Source organism: Gastrolobium bilobum, unplaced genomic scaffold (assembly GCF_033153095.1).
Source record: "Gastrolobium bilobum isolate Gb01-03AN ecotype WA unplaced genomic scaffold, APGP_CSIRO_Gbil_v1 utg16275, whole genome shotgun sequence".
NCBI lineage: Eukaryota > Viridiplantae > Streptophyta > Magnoliopsida > Fabales > Fabaceae > Gastrolobium > Gastrolobium bilobum.
Window position 1 is genome coordinate 153,987 of NW_026896379.1, and position 20,370 is coordinate 174,356.

Genomic DNA, 20,370 nt, shown 5'->3' on the forward strand with positions numbered 1-20,370 from the left:
ATTAGGTCCAACATAGCCACTGACATAAATGAGCCTGGGCCCAATAAGCCCACAACCCACCTAATGACAACACAGAGCACTAGCAATGCTTTGTTGCCCCAGAACTAGTTAGATTAATGATTTGATCATCCTATTAAACATAATTGGTTGCCGTATGTTTGTCCCTTCGTCTCGGTTACCTTCCCATAAAACCTAGGGTAGAGAAACGTATCATCCCTTGCGGTTTAGGGTTAGCTTTTTATGAAATAGGGAGTCTTCAATTTACTGACTCTAAAGGCAGATCATCTTATGATCTCTTTTACTGTGCTTAGATTCCCGAGTCACTGTAAATGTCATCCCGATTTCTCCGGTTTAAGGATAACCTAATCTCTCACAGAGATTTGACGAATTCCTTCAGCTTATTACCCAAACCCTGTGCCCTATCAGGACAAGCCCAAGAGCATACCTATGAGTCTCCATGTTTCAGGCAGACGAGGTATACAATCAAGGCATGCCTTCTAGAACACAGTCTAAGTGATAACTTCTGGTCTAAGGAAATACATACCCAAATATATAGAGACTACTCTAATGATACTATCTGTGAGATTTCCTCATAGAGTCTCTTTGTGGGTCCGTTCAGTGCGAGCTATACCCTTATAGGTCCACCCACGACTTTAGCTAAGACATCTCCATATCTGTAGCACATGAGGTCTATACCTTGTATCCATATACAAGTAGATAAGTCGTGCTAGTCTTACCCGAGATTACTGACCGCATTCTCAGTATCTCTAGACTAGGAACATAAATTAGGAATAAACATCTGGTATTCTTGAATCCTCATGATTGTGATCTTATCACAGATACTCAAGAGATACCTATTTTATTCCACGGGGTTTATCAAGTTATTCATAATATATTAACATTAATATCGAGACAAAATTATGAAACAAGATAAAGAGTGCTTTTATTTATTTGCGACAATATTAAAAAGGTCTACATCTATGTCCTTATTTAATCATAAGATTGTCTCTAGGACACCCAAATACTAACAGGTGTTTACTCTTTTCTTTTTTTGGTAGGACGACATGCTATTTCTTTTTTTTTAGTAAGCGACGACATGCTATTTCTACTCAAATATCATTTCATCTCTTAAAAAAATATTAATGTTATATAATGATAAATAAAATCCTAACTATTTACATTATTTATGTACCCAACATAGTTAAATATTCTATTGACCTATTTATACATTCTAAGTTATAATAAGATCATTCAAAATACAATAAAAATTTTAAATAATGAATAATATATAGTCAAAATTCCTAATTACGAAATTAAAATCATAAATAAATGATAAAATTAATAGTTTAATTTATATTATTCTTCACATGAAAGAAAAATTCTTCTCCGTAGAGTTAGAAGATACAAAAAATAGATTCATGTGATTGATCTAATTTCTACTTGGCTTTTTTTCCCCTTTTGATGTGGTGCTGCATATTCGTAATGTGATACCACTTTCGAATTTGGAGCCCCTGGTTAAAAATAGTGAACTCTGGGAAATAGTGATCTGATCTCGGTTAGGGTGCTATATAATCTGATTAGTGGTACTCAAGAGTTAAAGCAGATTATTTAGAAGGAGAGATGTTGGTCCAAGATATGGAAATGGAATGGCCCTCATCATTTAAAGCTTCTTTTATGGAAGATTTCTCACGGTAAACTACCTACTAGAAATTAGGTTGCTTTTTGGTCTTATGGAGATAGTACTTGTTCTGTTTGCAAGAAAGAAGATGAGACAATTCTTCATGCTTTGCGCGATTGTTCAGTGATTTGTGAATTATGGTGTGCCTTTATTCCTTTAGCTCTTCATGATGAATTTTTTCAAGGCGATTTATTCTATTGGTCGCGTGAATTTTAGTTCCTTGAGAAGCTTGATATTCGTAATTGGTCTTCCTTTTTCGTTAATTTCCTATATCAAATTTGGTATTGGCGAAATCAAGTTGCTCATTCTCATATGGTGGCTGCTCCATTACCACATTTTTATTGCCTTTATTCAGCGTCAATTTGTGGACATGACGGGTATTTTTACATCTGATAATTCCTTATCCAGCTGATATTTTAGTCCATTAGGAATTTTCAACGTTTGGGTTCATTAAGCTTAATACGGACGATGCGGCAAGAGGATTTCCAGGTGCAGCTGCTTGTGGGGGTTTATTCCACAACCCTTATGGATCTTGGCTCGTGGGGTTTTTGTCTCTCATTAGAATCTGCAATGCCCTTACATCAGAATTATAAGGGGTTTGGAATGGTCTTAATATTGATTGGCAGAAAGGTTAGCGTCGTCTAATTATTGAGAGTGATTCTACTTCGACGGTCGCTTTGTGTAACACCCCGTTCTAGAACTAGTTTGTTAACATTACGTATGACATTAAGCGCAGTTACAATCACAACAATTGAATTATAAAACAGATAAACTTTTTTCTTTTGCATTAATAATATGGTTGTTTAAAATCAATTTCAAAAGTTATAACCAAAACTTAAACAATATACGAAACACTTAAGGTTTATTTAACTATGCCACACATTGCTCCCACAAAGTGTCAAGTAGTCCCTTTAAACCAACAAGGCTTAAAACTCCTTTTTATTCATATTCAACACTAAACACCTTCATTTTTTATTTACACAGTGGATTCTATACTTCCTCTATGGTCCTCATCTCCTACTATGATATATATCTCTTCATTAGCTACGCGTGGGTTCAAACCGCGCCCAATTTAGAGCACCGTAGCTCAAGTTATGAACTTTTGAAGAAAAGGGTGTTGAATTCGCAAGACCCGGCGCTGATAGCGCTCGAACGGCGCTCATAGCGCCAAAACACTAACTTCCCACTGTCTTACGGTGCCATCAACGCCATCCCACTGTTTGGTGGTGCCAATAGCGCCATCTTGACGCCAACAACGCCACGGTTCTGGAGATTACACTCTACTTTAGTATTTCGCCCATAACTTAAGTTATACTTATATGAATGACTCAATTTTAGTCTCATTGGAAAGCTAAGAAAAAGCTCTATAACTTCCAAGAAGATCAAAGGATCCAAATCTATCATATAGGATATGAAAAATGGATAACAAGACATGATATCTTTATATTTACATTGATTCTTAACCTAAATATCTTATTTCACTAAATTGGCATTGTATAACTACTAAGAGACATAATCCTTACAATTTTAAGGTGCATATTTATCACAATAGGCATCCATGCTCTTCCATCATATATACAATAAGTACAATATTACACAATATCCAAATGTCTTAATACATAACCATGAGACTTAGCTACAAAACACTATGATCAAATCCTTGGCTCCCATCAACAACATAAGACACCAAAAGAGGTGAGCATAGGCTAAGTCCACCAAAATAAAGCACGGTGTACATATATCGAATGGCTATCAAATGTAAATCTTATACATGTGAACTACCAAATGACATGCATAACCAAAATAATGCAAAATTATCATGTATCAATCTAGCCAAGTATGGCCACTTGCGACGAGAGGCTCCTGCGGCATCTATACCTGAAAGGGGGTCCCTATAACACAAGGTGAGATATACGAATATACCTCAGTAAACCAGGGGTCTTTGGAGCATTTCTCCACCCCATAGTTCACTCACAGTATAATAGCAATAACAGTAAATAATGCAATAAATGCATATCCATGCAGTGTGTCAAACATCTCCAGGAGACATCCATCGAGCTCTCATACTGTCCTAAGGATACTCATATGCAAATAGTCCTACTGATCAAAGAATCTACCAAATATAAATTACGCATCGTCATGTAAAATACAAACATAGGAAAACACCATCACATGACACACCCAGTGTATACACATACGTATAACAAAGCATTAAACTACTTTATTGCAATTACATACACTATCAACAACCACTACCCATTCAGGGGCTTGGCGGAACAATAAAAGGATCAATTCCTAACGTTCGAAGGCTTACCTTAATTTGCTTCCCAATTCAACCTTTGTTCTTCACCAACTCAAACAATCAAGCTTTACAATTATTATAAACAATCTCACAAACAAACACCTACACAAAGGTGAAATACATTCAATCTATTGCATCCAAGAATATATCAATATTCATCAACCAACAACCACATTCACACTACAATTAAGGCATGAACTTACCAATCCAAATGAGCTAATCAAGTTCCATAGCTTCCTCTAATGGTTGGTCTTTTAATATTGGTCCACAAGGCTCAATCCTAGCACTATAATGGACACAATCAATTATCCAATTCACTAATTGCTCAAAATGCTAGAAACTCACAAATCCAATCATGAATTTCCCAATCTATTGTATAATAACCAAATGACTATTTAAGTTCATTTCGACCGTTTAATTATTATTTCTAACAATATTTACAAAGGGTTTAAATCTCAATCACCCTCTAACATACCCCATTTTTCATGCATTTCTCAAAGCAAAACCCTAAACATGCACCTCTTTCAAACTAACCAAAATGGATAGAAAGCTTACCACAATCCAGCCACAATGGTCCAAGGTGAGGGTTCCAAACCATAAGAATGGAAGACTCCACCTCAAGCTTCACCAATGTCAAATTTGTGTCCCCTCCACAAGCAATATCTTACTCCACAACGGTTCCCACTCAAAACTAAGTTAGGGTTAAGAAGGAGGAGAATATTTTAAGCAAGATTGGCTTTGGAATGGATGGAAAAGGTGAAGAAATGAGGGATTTATGATTTGGAGATTTCTGTAACACCTCGATTTCCCTAACCGGAATGCTACGCAGAACGATACAGATGCACACTTAATTTATTAAGAATAACATAAGACTTCCTATAAGTATCAACATAGTTCTCTTGAAACTATGTGATCAATTAAAAATTTTCCTTTGTATCCTTTATGTTCACAGCATTAAAATAAACTATACAGCCCCATAACTACATAGAATTAAAACTTAACTTCAATTTAGAATAATTATTAATTAAGTAGAAATGGACAGCATAACCTCTATTTATCGGACTATCCAAGTTTTTAAACTTGATATCCAGGCATAACCAATACATGTATATTCATATTAACGTCTTCAGAATCTATCTATAGATTCCTTATTACTCTCAACGAACTTAAAACATACAGACATACTTTATTGTACGTAGCATATCCAAACCTTTAACTACGAAACCTTCTATGAATTATATATAGTTGTACCAGCAATATCTTCAACTCAAATACATAATTTATCCGAAACATAAACATACACGTGTAAATCCCAAACGTTAGTCTATCATGTTGCTCTTGCTGTGTCTGCTAACCATCCTTTTCACGTTCCGTATACACAAATTATATATAGTTGCTCCTGCTACCTTCACAGTTTTTAGTGACCACAAAAGCTTGAAGTACCTGTTCAATTTAAAAGAGCTTAATATAAAGCAAAGGAGATGGATGGAATTTCTGAAGGATTATGAGTTTGATCTTCAGTATCACCCTAGAAAGGCAAATGTAGTGGCTGATGCCTTGAGCAGAAAGACCACGGGTGTGGCTAGCATGATGATTGCAGAGTATGACCTGATTGAGGAGTTCAGGGATTTGAGAATTCCATGACACCACTTGAGACTTCATATTTCATGACTACGGTTAAAGTTCAAAATTCATTAATGGAGAAAGTTAAAGTGGCCCAAGTGCTTGATGAAGGGATTCAAATGATGAAAGGGCAAGATTTTGTGTTTACTGATGCTTCTAATGTGAAATACTACAAAGATCGGTTAATTGTACCGAAGGGGCCAATGGTGGAAGAAGTGTTAACAGAGGGCCATATGGGTAAGTACACCATCCATCCAGGCACAACCAAGATGTATCAAGATTTGAAACGAAATTTTTGGTGGTCTGGGATGAAGAAAGACATAGCCTAGTTAGTTAATAAATACCTTATTTGTCAGAAGGTGAAAATTGAGCATCAGAAGCCTTCTGGTTTGTTATAGCCATTAGATATTCCAGAGTGGATTAGATATTTCGGAGTGGAAATGGACGAGTATATCCATGGACTTTGTTGTCGGATTACCGAGAAGCCATGCTGGATTTTATTCTATATGGGTTGTGGTTGATAGATTGACTATATCCGCCCACTTTATTCCAATCAAGACGACCTTCTCCACAGATCAGCTAGCCAGACTATATGTCAGATAGATTGTAAAGCTTCATGGCATTCCCGAAAGCATAGTCAGTGATCGAGATTCGAAGTTTAATTCACGCTTCTGGGAAGCGTTACATGAGGCCTTTGGTACTCAATTGAGATTGAGTACTGAATACCACCCGCAGACAGATGGTTAGATAGATAGGACCATTCAGACACTAGAGGACATGCTGAGAGCTTGTGTGCTAAAGCAGGGTAATGCTTGGGACAAGTTCCTGCCACTGGTTGAGTTCTCATACAACAACAGTTATCATGCCAGTTTGGGCATGGCTCCTTATGAGGCCTTGTATGGCCGTAGGTGTAGAGCACCTACTTGTTGGACGGAGATTGGAGAAAGACAGTTAATGGGGCCGGACTTGGTCTAAGAGACTATAGAGCAGATTGAGATGATCAGAGATAGGCTGAAGAAAGCCCAAAGCCGTCAGAAGAGTTACTATGATGCCAAACTCAGACCCCTTGAGTTCTCTGAAGGGGATCATGTATTCATCCAATTATCACCCACTACAGGTGTTGGGCGTGCCTTGGGGGTGAGGAAGTCGAGTCCATGGTTCATTGGGCCCTACCATATAATAAAGATGATCGGACCTGTGACGTATCAACTTGCTCTACCTCCCAACTTGGCGAATTTACATGACGTCTTCCATGCGAGCCAGCTCTGCATATATATATATCTGATGATTCACACATTGTACAGCCTGATGACATAGAGGTTATGAAGGATTTGAAGTTCGTTGATGGACCTTCTAAGGTTCTTGCTCGAGATGAGAAACGACTTCGAAACAGAGTCATTCCTATGATCAAGATTCAATGGGAAGGATTGACACCTGAGGACGCCACATGGGAGCGGGAGGATGATATTCTCCGGCGATATACCGATTTTGATATCAGGTATGATTTGATTTTGAGGAAAATTTTTTTTTTTAAAAGATGTGATGAATATAATAACCCTAATTATATGACTTTTAAATTAGAGGGTTATGATGAAGACCTTATGGTCATAAATAGAATGAGGATGAAATTCTAAGAATTTTGATACCCATATTGAGGGTATTTTGCACAGATGAATTTCATCTGTTAATTTTGACTGCCGACGTATTAACAATCAGTAGAATAGCTCCAAGTTAGTAAATTATAGTTAGAGAGCTAATCTAATGATATAAAACATCATGAATGAGGTTAGGATAAGATTTGATGAAGTTTGATACCCATATTGGGATATTTTGGAAAAGTCATTTCTGCTGGGTATTTTGCATTGCTATAGAAGCAGCCGGTAGAATCCCGGAACGGGAAAAAGATGATAAAATGGAAATAAAGACCAATTTATGCCTAACAAGTCATAATTAGACCAATAATGTTAAAGTTAAGAAGATTATGGAATTCGTGTACAGTTAAGAACACCGGTAAAGACTACAGTGCAATTAAACAACTGTCAGTGGATCTGTGATCTACTAATCAAATTTTTAAGTTATGAACATGATAATTAGACAAAATTAATGTTGAGTACTTAAAGTTAGAGTATTGGGAGTTTTCAGGTAAGATTTTGACGACGGTTCAGATAAAAATTACATCGGGTCTCACTAAAGGACAAAGTGTCACTGAAGTGACATGGCAACCCTAATTAGGGCACCATCCCTTCCTTCTCCCTTCATATTTCTGAGCCTCCAACCTCTCTCTCTCTCTAAAATTTAAAATTCAAACCTTGCTCTCACTTCTCTCTAAGATTTCTCCTCCAAAATCTCTCCAAATCACTAAACCTCCTTCACAAATATTGTTCCCCTCACTCTCCTCTTCACAACCATACCATTTTCATGGTGTGAATCAAATTTTCGTGGCCATTTCCTTCATGTACGACCATAGTTTTTGAAGCTCATGGAGTCGTGTTCTTGAGTTCTCTTGAAGAACAACACTTGTGTGCTTGGTTCTCTTCATTTTTAGTGTAAGTTTCCTAAACTTTTCATGAAAAATCTCATTTTTTTCTCGTGTTCATGATCTCTAACTCTTGAACATGTTCTTGAAGGTGTGTTCTTGTTTAAAGGAGAATTCTTGGTGGTAAAAGATGAAGCTTGGAGCCAAAGGTGTGAACTTGCAAATGTAAGCTTCACCTTGGGAAAAGATGACCCAAAAGCCTTCCTTTCTCCTTTTGATGCCACGGGTTTTGTCTTGTGGGTGGGGAAATATTGTTGACAAATTTGTAAAGTAATGGTTTTGATGATTGTTCTTGAGGGTGTATGAGTTTTGAACCATGAAATGGGTGGTTTGATGAGTAAAGGTGCAACATTTGGATCCTTGAGTGGATTTTGTTAGTACACAGGTGTCCTACAGACAATCTGAGAGTCAGATGGATCCATGTACTTCTTTATTAGTTATGAATAAATTTTATGAATAAAAGCATTATTTATCTTGTTTCATATTGCATGTCTCAAATATTGAATATGAGTAACTGGATAAAGCCCTTGGAATGGAACGGCTGTCACATTGAGGATCTGTGATAGAGATCACGATCATGAGGGCTCAATGACACCACACGTCCATTGCCAGAAATATGTTCCAGGTCTAGAGATACCGATAATGTGCATTGGTTATCTCGGGTAAGACTAGCACGACTCAGCTACTTGCATAGAGATGCAAGGTAGAGTCCTCGTAAGCTACAGACATGGAGATGTCTTAGCTGACTCGTGGGTGGACCTATTGGAGAATAGCTCGCATTGAACTGACCCACAAAGAGACACTACAAGGAAATCTCACAGATAGTATCAATAGGTAATGTCTCTTATTATTTGGGTGTGTCTTTCTTTAGACCTGACGTTGTCATATAGACCTGTGCTCTGGAAGGCTTGCTTTGATTGTATATCTTGTCTGCCTGAAAAATGGAGACTCGTAGGTATACTCTTGGGCATGCCCTAAGGTCTGTGACAAGCTAAAGGAATTCGTCAATCTATGTGAGAGATTAGGTTATCCGTAAATCGGTGAAACCGGGATGACATTTATGGGACTCGGGAATCTATGCATAGTAAAGGAGTCATGAGATGGCCCGCTCTTTAGAGTCCGTAAATGAAGATTCCCTGTTTCGGCAAAAGCTAACCTTAGACCATAGGGGTTGATACATTTTCCTTGACATAGGTCAATAGGATGGATAACCGAGACGAAAGGACAATTCACACGGTAACCAAATAGGTATAACAGGTTGATCATTCGATGAACTCAACTAGCTCTGGGACAACAAAGCATTGCTAGTGCTCTGTGTTGTCATAGATGGATTGGGCCTAATGGGCCCAAGCCCATTTATGTCAGTAATTTAAATGTTAAATTAATAAAATTAATTTGAATTCTAATTTCGAATTTCGAATTGGAAATTTGAATTTAAATAAAATTAATTTAAATTCTAATTTTGAATTTCGAATTTGAAATTGAAATTTAAATATAGTAATTAAATTAGTTTATTGAAGATGGAAAAAATAAAGGAAACCAATCAATTAGATTGATTGGAAACAAATCAATTGGATTGATTGACCAAAATTAAGGAAACCAATTAATTAAATTAATTGGATGAAATTAGAGAAACAAATCAATTGCATTGATTGACCAAAATTAAGAAAACCAATTAATTAGATCAATTGGCTGAAATTTGGGAAAGCAATCAATTGGATTGATTGAGTAAAATTAAGGAAACCAATTAATTATATTAATTGGCTGAAATTGGGGAAACCAATCAATCAGATTGATTGGATAAAATTAAGGAAATTACCCAATAAGATTGCGATTTGATGAGGGCGCTGATTTGACCTAGTCTTAGGTTAATGAGTCGCCACATCTATAAATAGCCCCTCTTCTTCCTTAATTTGGTATCTCTTATTCTTCTCTAATTTTCTCCACTGAAACCTTAGCTAACACACACATCAGTGTGGCGGCTATCTCTCTCTTGGAATAACCAAAGACACTACCCAATATCTATTCTTCTCTTGAGTCTAGCAACCTCAATTGAAAGAGATTGGGCATTCGAAGAGTGTTCTTCTCTTACAAGACAACAAGGTGGTGTGGATTTCCATCGGAGGACTTGTGTTCTTCAAGTCTGAAGAATTGATCGAGAACGCATTTAATCAGGAATAATAATCCGAATAAAGGTATCTACTTTAAACCTTAACATGTCTATTGCATGATTCATGGGTTAAAAATGATTGAGGGTGGGCAAAGGTTGCTTCTTCCACATAATTTTTTTTTTTAACTTTTTTCTCTTTTATGTTCATGGCCTACAAAAGGCAACTTACAGATTTCATGAAAAAGAATGAACTTGAACCCTAAAGGAGGCACATGATATTTCATCCATCTCATGATGAACAAGGGTTTGATGACTAAAAAATATTAACAAGTGTTTAAGTGTGGAAATATTCCAAGAGAAACTAAGAAAGACTAATTAAGTTGATTAGCTTTAAGTGAAACCTATTAATTTTGATTAAGGATAGCTAAAAAATCTAATGAACATTACTAATCAAATATGCCCTCTCTTTTTTTTGGTGAAAAAATATGCCCTCTTTGATATAATGTGGATTAGTTGTGTTAAAAATAAGGAAACATGGATTGGTAGATTAATTAAGTGTAGGTATTAATGAACTAAAGAAATGACTAAGAAATAAGCTTAAAAATACTTATTTGAACATTTATGCAATTAGGCCATGTAGGTTTAATTTAGGTTCTCTATGTTAAAATTAGAGTAAGCACCATTTTTAGTCCCTGTCAATATCTACGAAGTCCTTTTTAGTCACTGACAATAAAAAAGGACCAAATTGGTCCCTGAAATTACAAAAAAGGGTCATGTTAGTCCTTATGTCAACTCCCAAATATGTAGAGTGGCCCTTTTCTTGTACTTTCAGGGACCAATTTGGTCTTTTTTTATTGCCAGGGACTGAAAAGGACTTCGTAGATATTGCCAGGGACTAAAAAGGGTATTTACTCTTAAAATTAATATTAAGACCTAATTAGGGCATTAATCTAGTGGTTAAGTAAGGTGGACTATGCATAATACACTAATTAAATCTTAAACCCTAAAATTGGACTTAATTAGAGTTTAGGAGCACTAATCAAGCAATTAGTGAACTTGAGGTACGATGACATAATGTGACTAAGTGAGATTTCATAATATGACCTAATAATAGAAAATTCTAAGAATTAAGGTGACTTAGAGTTTCTAACCAAAAGTAATTAAGGTTTGATAATTAAACACTTAGGGTTAAATGACCAGTTTTTACGTTAACTTGGGGAGAGCATATCTCTCTCCACAGAGGTCCTATAGGGATGTGCCTTATATCATTTTGCATCTTGAGATGTTAGATATATGGTATCAAAATTTGGTACCATTTGAAGATGTATAGCATTTTGTAGGTTCAATTGAGTGGAGACTGCCCTGGGAGGCCATGTGCAGGGGCTGTACATGTCTGCATCTTACACGAATTTTTTCTCCCTCTTTTCTTACTCAAATTAGGCTCATAATATGTCTAATTAAAGATGAAGGTGTCTAGGTTTTTGCATAAAAACTTTAGAGAAATTGGTTTAGTAGATTTTCTATAATCGCAGTAATGGTAAAAGATGTTTAAGGCTCTGTTTGGAGTTGGCAAGCAGCTTTGCTTGTCCAACTTCAAATGGTGATAACCGGAGCTAAAAAACTCCAAATGAGTCATGTGATACCTTGTTGGAAAGATAATTGAGTCTAGATTACCATACTAAAAGATTAGGATTTTATAAGAAGTGAGTTGCGCATAGTGACTTGAAAACCGAAACATGTACAGTTGTGGGAAAATCGTAAAAGTGATTTTTAGGCTAAGTGGGCTTATGGGAACCCTTAGTAACTTATAATAGTTATATATATGGCTTGAATGAGTTGAAAATAATCTAAGTTATCGTTGTGATCCTAGAGTGTGATTCTAAGATTATGTAAAGTGCTAGAACTACATGGTTGATTGTGTAATAAGTGAACACTTCATAATGCACTAAAATACGTAGTTATGTAATAATTGGCCTAGACTTGTAATGGGCATATTATTGGCATGTAAGAATGAAATTTGGAATCATTAAGTGATTTCGTATTAATGATGTAAATGATTCTTGCTCTAGGTTTGCCTAGAGGATTTGGCACTTGAGGGTTTGTTGAAGCATACGTAATTTACAGTTGGAGTTGGGCTTGTGATAAGCTCAGTGAGGTAAGCTCCTAGTTCTAGTTGCATCCTCTCCCTCGTGGCCCCACTATGATGGTGGGCATTATGGTTGTATTGTATGAAAGTATGTAGTATGACGTATATGTGCATTCATTCACATTCATATAGATGTTATATGATTCTTGATGTTATGATGATGCACTGATGATATATGTTATAAGAATCCTGGCCAGTGATTATGGTATGTAGGCTGCCTAGGGTTGGCAAAATGGGCCAACCCGGTCCGACCTGACCCAACCCGCATTCAAGCCGAAAAAAACGAGCCGGATTAGGGTTGGCTCGAAAAAAAAACGAGCCAGAAAACCCAACCCAACCCGACCCGAGTCGGGTTAGGGTTGGCTCGCGGGTTGGCTCAAAAATTGCTCACGGGTTGGCTTGTTTACAGCCTATTTAAATGACCCTGTAGTATTAATGCACCAGTTATGTGGCTTCCATTAGCTTAAACAAAAGGGTTACAAAATGAGAAATAAAAGCAAAATATTTTAGTTTCGAATTTTCTTCACAACAAATTTACATCAACATCCAGAAACAATCAGAACCACTTGTTACCAAGTGGGTAAGATATTTGAACCAAACAGAGCCAGCACAGCCTAACAATATAAAAATGGCAGGGATGTGAGAAGAATAGGGACTTAGGTTTAGAGAAGGAAGAAAAATGATGCCAACATGTGTGAATTTTGTCCATTTTTGTATATTACATTTTGTATTTTTTTTATAAAAAATAATAATAAAAATAAATAATAAAAAAACTCAACCCGCGAGCTGGCTCGTTTGACCCGCAGGTTGGCTCATTTTTTCACGGGTTGAAACGAGCCGGGTTTGCTCGGGTTGACAGCTCATTTTTGCCAACCCAACCCGGCTCATTTTTGGCGGGTTACGAGCCAACCCGATGGGTTGGCTCGTTTTGCCAACCCTAAGGCTGCCTATGACTTGACTCTGGGAGCTATTTCATACAGAGGTTGTGTTGACTGTCTATGACTTGACCCTAGAGTCACACATGTGTAACCGTCTATGGCTTTGACCCTGGGGTTACACAAGGATGATATGATGATGCTATGTTTATGTTGTATGCCTGTATTATATGCTTTATATCTGACTTGTCATGCAGGAATTGGGCTCAGGGAATTAGAGGATTCTCTATGAACCTTGAGCTTAGTGAGATTTTGTTATCTTACCCCGTTTGGGGACATCATGTCAGGTACCCAGAGTAGTGGAGATGCTTCTAGAGGCAAGGCCCCCGCATTGGAGTAGTGGATGACGCAGCTGATTATTTTATATTCTGTTTAGACTTTGTGATGGCATGTATGATTATTAACATGCCTAATTATCCTATGTTGAGATTAAGTTATGTATTTATTTAGGCTCATGATTGTATCCTTAGAGCCATGGATTATTTACTGATGCTTTTATATTTTAGAATTAATATAGACTTGATGTATGCATTCAGTTATTTTGGGCATGGAGCCTTATTGTTTGTATTGACCCAAGAGGGGATCGCAGTCCATGTGAGACTTGCGAGTTGTCTGTTTAAATTATTGTACCTATCAGGTTATGGTATATGTGGGACCCAAGTTTCCCCATTATCTGAAAAACAGCCTTTATGCTGTCCGTGAGACTCTGGAAGGAATGACACTTGTTGTCATATCCGGTTAGTCAACGGCCACTAATACTGGCTAATGGGATTAATTAGTAGTTGTATATTTAGATTTACGTTTTCGCAGTATTTCATGTGAACGTTTTTAGAAATATTTTCAGAAAATGTTTTGGAAAAATGTTTACTCGTATTTTTATAAGACACTTTATTATTCTTTTAAAACAAAGTCTTTCGCTATGTACGCTAAATATCATGGATGTTAACAACCGGAGTACTACAAGGTGTTAAATCCTCTCTCACTCCCTATCCATCGAAGAAGAAGAAGAAGAAAATAGGGGAAGGGTCTTGTGATTTTTACACTTAGCATAGTTAAGTTACTTCTTCCGGGTAAAAGCTTATCTATCTATTTAACTCCGTTCACTTCCAAACTTTACCCTATGGTCTGAAATATTTTTCTAGGAACATTTCTAATTTTACTTTTATATTTTATGTACTTTTACCTACACATATTTTTACCCCATAGTGTTATTCCAGACGAGTCTCAAATCAGACAAATTTCCGTTTGTTTCTTGGATAAACAGGGATATAATCCAACTCTCATAATGTCCTAATAAGCACATGCATCATAATATATCATATATATCACATATGACTATAAAACCCATCCATTAGCGCATGCATACAAGGCTCCGTGCCTCTAAATCTAACAGCATGCAATAATCACATATCAGAATATACCTCATCTCATAATAATGCTTGAATATTAAAATGTACATGCATCAAAAGCGGAAAGCATGTACAACACATATGCAGGCCATATACATAACTCTGGATCAGACATCATGATCCCTAAATAAATAGAGCACAAGTACAATAGTACATGCTCTCCAAAAATAACATATATAATAAATAGTAGCCTCCGGTACCCAATACTCCATATCCTCATGCTAACATATCTAGCCACGGGTATGGTCCTTGCCCCATGAGGGCTCTTAATCTAACCTGTACCTGAACTCATATCCCCAAACGGGGTGAGAGATAAATCTCCAGTAAGCTTCAAGTTTATAGAGAACTCTCCATACCCTAGGCCCACTTGCTGCATGACAATCAGATACATAATATACAAAATATCATACACATCATATATCATACTGTACTGAACATATCTCATATAACATCTCTGAAGTACGCAATCATTCTCCAAGGACATCTCTCCAAGTGAAAATCAACGTACTTATTCCCAAGGGTCTCTCCCCTACATAGAATATCTCATATCTCATTGATGTACACCGTTATTCCCAAGAGTTTCTCCCCTACATGGAGTTGATGCACACTGATTCAATGGCCAAGAATCATCATACAAGTTATATAAAACATGTCATATCACATCATCACATAGCTCTATATGAATGTATCTATATCATATATCTCATATATATCATACCACCCGACCATAGTCCGTACACTATGGTGGAACACAAAGTAAGAGCGAATCCCTTAAACATAGAGCTTACCTCTCGAAGCTGTATCAATGGCCTACCCAAAATACGAGTTACCTATAACATCCTGAGCTCTAATGAGGGCTGAGAGTGATTACCGATGCGAAAGGGCATGGTGCGAAAGGGCACAGACAAAGAGCGGCTCCTGACAGGCTTCCAGCGGGGGGTTACATAAATGAATCGAATCGACACTCGAAAGAGAGAGATTTCAAAAACTGTGCAGGTATAAGACTGCACAGTTGGGGATAACTCATAAGAATTAAGTAGTACTACCTATAACAACAAGATGCATCTACTTTTCGGTAGCCCATAACGAAAGAATTTCATAGTTAAGGACTTGAGCAATTCTGGGATGGGTGACCTCCTGAGAAGTTTTCCCAGGAAGTGTGAGTGAGGATATGCATACTGAAAAGTTTCGTGTTTATATGGGGATAGTCATTGATTTTTGAAGTGGCCGGGTGTTGCTTTACCTAGCCTCCTCTGATGTAGGATCCTCAACAAGACTCCTAGGCGCACCTAGAATAAGGAATCCACACAAATATCAATAAAATGGTTCAAAGCCAAGTAATTAACCTGACACACCATTTATTGATTTTATTTTTTACTTATCAATTCTTATGCCATACACAAGTTATAACCAATTTTCTTTTAACTTAATCATATTAGACCATGGGTGGGTGGTTCTTTGTTCAATAGATCCCCCACCTAATTCCACACATTTACCTAGTCTTAGGATAGTCTCAAAAAGTCTTCAGAACACTCATTACTCCTCTTAGCACCTTAAGGCCTATTTTTTCTAATTTAAGGCAGAGCGCCCATTACATAGGAGCTATAAGATTTGTCTTTGTCTAGTGTCTAAACCCAATCTTAGACACCTATATAAATTATTTTACGCATAAAAGTTTTCTCACTTTGCGAAATAGTATCTCCGAACGTATACCTCCTTTGAAAATAGCCCAAAATCATTTTAAGGCCATACAAAGGAGCTACCTTAGTTTCTTTTGTCTTTCACTAGAGCGAAGGTTCACACACCTAAGAACATTATTCTACGCATAAAAGTGTGCTCGTTTTGCAAAACAATAACTCCTAGAACATACCTCCTTTGAAAATAACCATATTCACAAATAAGACCCAAAGAAGGAACTTATTTATTTTTCTTTTTATTTAACCCAACCAAAGGTTTAAACATCTAATCATATAGTCCTTAGATCGTATAAGTGGTCACTAGCACAAACAGTCACTCTTAAAACATACTTTCTTTGTAAATGGCTAAGAGGCACATAAAGAAAACCATGCCAATTTCATGATTCCAATGCTTTAGTCCATCAAATTCAAGCTTATCATACACATCTAATCCAATGTTCATTACACATTCATGACTTCCAAAGGTTCCACATTCAAGCACATAGACCTCAAAATGGCATTTTCACAACTAAGCAATTCTTCAACCATTTAATTCTTACACTCTCTTATACATACATACATATATTCCAAAGCCTACACACATGTTCAAAATTTAATTTGCATTTCAAACTCCTATTTTCTCCCTTAGGGTCGAACATGCATAGGAGAGGAGCCATAAGATTTTTCTTTTTATTTACATAACTACATACACAGTTCCAACTCTTAACATATATTCTTCCCTACTCACAACTCAAAACTCCAAAGACAAGGCATAATCATTAAATCCTAACATGATCTTAAACATTCAAGACCTGGGAATCAAAATTGAAACCGTAGGAATAAAGATTTCTTACCTGTGATCAACAATCCAAGGCCCCAAGATCATCCACAAGCTTGGCTCATCAAAACCCCCCACTTTATTGACCTTATGAATAGTGCCAGGAATTTGGAGAGGGGAGGAAACCTTCACACACTCAATTTCAGCCCAAACCAAGTAGTGGAATGGATTCCTTGGGTGTTTTACTATCAAAATCATGTAATGCACTTTTGTATTTGGTTGAGTGAGGATGGAGAAATCAAGAGAAGAAGAAACTTGAAAACCTAGCTCTAATGGAGAGGGATGGGGTCGGCCAAGAGGAGAGATAAGGGGAAGAAGTTGAGTGAATAGTGTTTCACTTAAGCCACTTGCTCTTTTAAGACATGTGGTCATTTAACAAATATTTTCTTCTCAATAAAATTCACTTAACTTGACTTGATATTCACTAAAGCTACGGATATAATTTTATTTTTCTGAGTTTAGTTACATTCATGTATTTTAAGCTATTCACAAATGAATTCAGACACTGTTTCCGAAATGATGCACTGTAACTATGCAATTTTGCACGCAAAATCATAAAACTTCTGAACTGAATACTTTTGGTCTACAAATGACTTGTATGACATATTTGACTTGAACATACTTTTACTGAACTTTTTCAGATTTCTGGACTCTACTGCTTGCCTAAACGGCGGTACAAAATACTTGACAGAAACACGTTCTACGAGATTTTTGCAAAAAGTGCCAAACTACACAATTTTTCGTTCTGAACTCATATTTGGCATCAAATTGCCAAATTATTTCTCTTACATCATTCTGCTCATTTCCGAGCTCTACTGGTTGCTACACAGCAATGCAAAATACCCGACAGAAGTCACTGTTCATGACCTAGCCATGATTACAGTCAAAATACTCGAAATCACATTCTGAATCTAATTACGGTATTTAAATCCTTAAATTAAATCTCTAACTAAGATTTATCAGTTGAGGTCATTATATTTTTCTAGACTATAGGTGTAAATTGGGTTGAGTTGGACTCCAAGCCCAATATCATAATGCGCCCCATTTGGACTATTAGTGAAATATTAGTTTTTCTACTAATAGGCTCGAATGTGTTAGTGGGCCCAATAGGGTATTGGGCCATGATTCTTAGAAAGTCAAATAATTGACTTGGCCAAAATAAGTTTTGGCACAATTCGAAATTTGAATTTGAATTCAAATTTAAATTACGAGTTAGGATAAAATTGAATTTAAATTTAAGTTTGAAATTTAAATTTAAATTTTAAAATCAAGAGGTTAGGTTGTTAAGGATAATTTTAAATTATCCAAATCGATATCTAATGAGATTAAATAGAGATTTATTATTACTATTTTATTTGAATTATGAATTTAAATAAAATTGCATTTTGCAACAATCAAGAGATTTGATGAAGATTCTAAGAGATTATAAATGGATATGATTCATTCAAGTCTATTCTTAATGGAAATGGATCCTCTAATGTGCCAAAAAAACATGATATGGTCATGTGGGAAGTTCACAACCATACAAAGGTAAATCAACAGTTATGATTTCGTAACTACCTATTTTATCATTTTTTCTCTCTCCTCCTTTTTTACCATTGATCCACCTTTGTATGGTTATGATTTCCCACATTACATGGTCATGTGAATTTTCACATTAGAGGATCCAGATCCATTCTTAATTGGAAGTCAAATCATGAGGTGTCTATCTTCATGATTAAAATAATATCCTAAGAAATTATACCATATCTTGGTGGATATGGGCCTAAGTAATGTTATTCACTTAGGATTAAAAAACCTTAATTAGATAACATTAAAATGAGTTCCCCTCTTGACTAAAATCCTTAGTCTTGACCGCCCCTCTCTCATAATCTCTTCTTTTATTGTTGCTCTTCTCACCTAACCTCAAGACAACATTACAGTCTTGATAAAAATAATATAAACACTTGAAAGCCTCCACCTTGCCACAACCTAGCAAGCTTCCAAGGAAAGGATAACTCAAGGAGAAAGTGTTTCTCAGAAGCAACCAAGAGGTAGCCGTGTGGATTACCGTTAGAGGGAGTCATCTTCTTTGACGCCTTTAAGTGAAAAAGGTATGAACTTTAAACCCTACATGTTTTTAACGGGAAGATCCTATTACATTTGACACATAGATTGTCTATGCTTTCGCATCAAAGACAATTTTTTTAATCCTCATGTAGGCGCACCAAGGTTTGACCAAGGTGCAACCTTTCTTGACCTTTGATAGTGTTGGAATACCAATCATGTTTTGAGAAACTTGTGAGTTAAGTCCCTGGAATCTCTGCTACACTATTGTGTAGCATCTTTATCTCTGGTTTGAAACCCCAGATCCAGCACCTCATCCTCACTTTATGATCCTAGGATTATCATGAAGTTTATTCATTAGCTCGGGTCTATGAAGACCAATCAACTGACTGTAAAGCTTCATGACCCTGGCAAAATTCCACTAAAATAACCAATTTACCCCAAGTATCGACCCACCATGTTACCCACCAACACCAACCTTTCCACTCCCAACCTTAGCTATACACATTTGACGACTTCCCCCAGCTGAAATACAAGTAGGGAGAGATAAGAACTTGTGCTACAATTGTGACGAGAAATACTCATATGGACACCGATGTAAAAGGCGAGCAACATTACTATATTTGGAGGGCACAGAGGATGATCCTGGCCCATAAATACTAGACACTAATGATGAGCCCATTAATTGTGATGTTCCTCTAGAAATTAGTTTTAATGCCTTGTTTGGCCATCGTAGCTCACAGTCTTTTCGCCTTACAGGAACAATCAGGGGCAAAATCGTTCGAATTCTGGTTAATGAGGGTAGAACCCACAACTTTATTATAGAGAGAATGGCTATGTTTGTTGGTTTAACTATGCAGCATATTAATCCTTTTCAAGTGCAGGTCAAAAATGGCGATGCACTACAGTGCACGACATCATGCCTTGTTGTGCCTTTGACTCTTCAGTCAAATACATTTATTATGGACTTGTTTCTGCTAGACCTCAAAAAGGCTGATATGGCGTTAGGGGTTCAATGGCTAGCAACACTAGGACCTATTATCACAGAATATTCAAAGATGACCATGAATT